At 45.0% G+C, this 3,792-nt stretch overlaps 1 non-coding gene across 1 annotated transcript; it reads left to right on the top strand.

Annotated features, from left to right (window-relative positions):
- The first annotated feature begins 3,486 nt into the window (after nucleotides 1-3,486).
- On the top strand, nucleotides 3,487-3,568 carry TRNAS-UGA. Its single transcript has one exon. It is a non-coding gene; the product is annotated as a tRNA-Ser (tRNA).
- The last annotated feature ends 224 nt before the right edge of the window (nucleotides 3,569-3,792 follow it).

The following is a 3,792-nucleotide window of genomic DNA, read 5'->3' as shown; positions in this document are numbered from 1 at the left end:
GTTCCCAGGACAGTCTATGTAGTTTAAAACTGCATAGACTTCTGGGAAGCTCTGTTGTCCATGTTTCCCAGTCAGGACTGCTGCTGAGACATCTGCGCATGCTCCAGACTGTCTCAGCAGCAGTCCGGACTAGTCCGCGAAATTTAAATTTTTTTTTTCTATTTATTTATTTTTTATTTTCAAGTTGAGGGGGCTGCAGTCCGGCAGTCCAATAGCATGGGCCACCCCTGCCTGTGACCACCATAGAAACTCCTGTTGTAGGCAGGGAATGAGAGATATAATTGTGTCCACGCTGTGGCTGTGTTGAGACCATACGCTTTTTAGGTACCACTGTAATTTCCTCATATGCAGCTTTGCAAATGGTATTAGTAGTATGCAAGATGCCATGAAGCCCAAGGCCTGCAGAATTTTTCTTGTAGGTAGTTTGGTCTTTGTTGCCATTGTTTTGAAATATTGAGTCAGTTGTAGTTGTTTGTCTGGCATCAGATAAGCCTTCTGGGCCATTGTATTCCAGCTGGCACCCAGGAATGTCATATTTTGTGAGGGTAATAGTTTTGATTTCTTTTCGTTTACTGTGTACCCCAGGCAACTTAGAAGATGTTTTACAAAAGCCAGATGTTGTAGGAGGATGTCCTTGCTTTCTGCTTGGATGAGGCAGTCGTCCAGGTATGGGTATATTTGAATTCCTCTTTGTCTGCAGTATGCAATTACTGGTGCCAGGCGTTTTGTGAAGACCCTGGGTGCAGTAGATAAGCCAAAGGGCAGTGCAGAGAATTGGTAATGGGTTGAACCTGCAATGAAATGGAGGTATCTTCAGCAACTTTGTCTGATAGGGATATGCAGGTATGCCTCCTTGAGGTCCAACGTTACTAGCCATGCTTTCTTGCCCAACATGGGAAGAAGCTGCTGTAGTGTTAGCATCTTGAATTTGGGTACTTGTAAGAAGGTGTTTAGAATTGAAAGGTCCAGAATTGGTCTCCAGGCATTGCCCTTTCTGGGAACTAGAAAGAGTCTTGAGTAAAATCTTTGGCCTTGCTCTCGAGTAGGTACCAGTTGAATGACTCTCATGTCCATGAGAGCTGTAATTTGTTTTTGTGCCTCTGCCCATTGATTTTGTGGCAGGTTTGGCATTCCTCTTTTCATTGGCAAGGTGTGAAAATGGAATCTGTAGCCTCGTGAAATTATGTCTAGGACCCATTTGTCCTTTGTGACAATGTGCCAGTTGTCTGCAAAAAATGCGAGTTTTCCTCCCAAGGGGGCTGCCAAGAGAGTGTTGCTTGGCCAGATGAGGTGCAAGTCATTGAGTGGTTTGGGACCTGTCTTCGCCTCCCTTCTGTGTTGCAGTGCCCCATTGGCGAGGTTTGTACTGGGCTTATGGTTGTCCTCTGCCTCTTGGACGTCTGTATTTACCCCTCTGTGGTCTGTCAGAAGCTGGAAAGGACCAATTTTTTGTTAGCCAATTTCTGCTGAAGCGAGGGGGCTGTACCTGTAGAAAATCTTTGACTGTCTGCATAGATTTTACCTTATCCTCCATTTTCTTTAAGACTTCTTCTGCTTTAACTCCAAAAAGAACATCCTGCTGTAAGGGAGCATCTAGAAGCTTTGCTTTAACATGATCTGGCAGAGTTTGTTCCTTTAACCAAGCATGCCTACGTATAACAGACCCAGTGACAGCTGCTCTGTAGGAAGTCTCTAAAGAATCAAACCCACATTGTAAAGTGTGTTTGCCCACCTGTTCAGTTGCATGCAACAGATCCTGCATTTCTTTCAAATCAGATTGTTGAGGAGTGTGCTCATTTATTGTTTTAACTGAGACATTAGAAATTGCTGATATTTTAGCATGTGAAACTGGAAATTTAGTGCCCTCATAGCTAGAGTGGCTGAGGTGTAAACCTTTTTCCCCCACCTGTCTAGTGCTCTGGAGTCCCTTTCAGAGGGTACAGGATTTTTTGCCATAGAAGCCTTAGCCCATTTGGGACCCTAGGAGATAGTCTCCGGATCAGCAACAGGGTTTTTATAAAGAAATTTGTGGGAATTAGGCACTCTATAGTATCTGCCAGGTTTGGCCGGAGCAGGAGGCAGAGAAACTGGGTTCAAACTGGATTCTAAGTAAACATCATCCACAATGTCTAAAACTGGAGGGATGGCAAGTGGTCTGTGCTGGGGGAGTAAAAGAAACTCTCTGAGCCTTTTCTTTGAGTCAGAGTAGTCCTGACCTTCCCAGTGGAAATTTTCCCTCATAGTGTGTAAAGTTTCCCCAAAGGAGTAATCTTCAGGAGGAGAAGCTGAGGGAATGGAATCCTCAGCATCAGAATCTTCATAAGGAGGAAAAGGAGTAATCTTGGTCCTCGAGGAGCCTGAGGAAATAGACACTTGTTCAGAGGAGGCATAGTCTTCCTCTTATCTAGGCCTTTTGTTGGGTGGGGGTTGGCAACCCCTGATTAAAGAGATCAAATCTTCAGCCATTTTGAGCATCTGTTTCTTAGGCATGGGGCCTTGAACTGGAGACTGAAGTGCAGTCTTTTTTGGTTTAATAGGAGTCTTAGTCTTAGGATACGTTTTTATGGTGAGCGTCGTCGGTCTGAAGACGCCTTCAGAAACCGAAGGTGTTTCTGCAGCACTGACATTTTCAGCAGTGTTGTCGGAGGGGGCTAAACAAAATGGCTGCGTCGGCCTAGTACTCTCCGCCAAAAGCTCCGAAGCGGTCTCGGGTTCCAGATTTGCGGTAGTCAGGGGCTGCATCGGAGCCTCACTGAAGACCGGTGAACTGGAGACCGGACCAGCCGAGGCCTCAGAGTCTGGCTTGGGTCTAGGCTGCCTGTCCTTATCCTTGCGTTTTTTGTGCACGCCAGTGGTCAGTTGTTCCGACGGCATAGTGTAGTTAAATTTTCTACCGAAGTAGTGTCGTGCGAAATCAAAGCATCTTTTTATAGTACGCTTATTAAACCTTGCACAAAAATGGCAACCAGTGACGTTGTGGTCTGGGCCTAGGCAAGGTATGCAGTAAGAATGAAAATCCTTATGAGGTACTTGCTTCCCACAAGAAATACAATTGTTAACTTTTTCTGACATCGGTCTGAGGCAAGAAAAGTTTCCTCAACGGGGTACTTAGCTTTATTGAAGACTTCAGATCTGAAATTCGACTTCGAAAATCTCAGGACCCGGCCGACCGGCACTTGCGAACTGCTTCTGCTTCGGGCACCGCGTGGCAAGAAAGACTGAAGAAAATAGCATCGGATGCATTTTATATACCCCTGGCGCACTGACGTCAGGGAAGAAGCGACAGCAGCCGACGCCGTACCAAGACTTTGGAATTCCGGATGACTGTGGGACCGCCTGACGACAGGATAACTCAAGTGTGATGACTGCAGCAGGGTAACACAATGAACATCTACATAAAACATTTTTCTTAACAGTATTTCTATAAAATATTTTGTGATATAAATTGCATGTTATACAGTAAACCATTTTCATTTACTGTATGTGGCAGTGATGGCCAAGTGGTTAAGGCGTTGGACTTGAAATCCAATGGGGTCTACCTGCGCAGGTTTGAACCCTGCTCACTGCGTAGTTGCTTTTGGTGTTGGGAGGGTGGCCTAATGGTTAAGGTGTTTGCCTTACAAACACAAGGTGCTGGGTTTGAGTCTCACAAGGGATAATTGGCTAGGCTTAAAATGGCTCGCAAGGGCAGTTAGCTTAGTATGAACCTATGTGATAAAGATACTAAAGTAAACACGTATCTTTTTTCCTCTTTTTAAGTTTAAATAAATGTTGGCATTACAATGTAAAAAG

Source organism: Protopterus annectens, chromosome 11.part0, assembly GCF_019279795.1.
Source record: "Protopterus annectens isolate FY-2018-M chromosome 11.part0, PAN1.0, whole genome shotgun sequence".
NCBI classification, from domain to species: domain Eukaryota; kingdom Metazoa; phylum Chordata; order Ceratodontiformes; family Protopteridae; genus Protopterus; species Protopterus annectens.
This window is presented reverse-complemented; position numbering and strand designations above follow the sequence as displayed.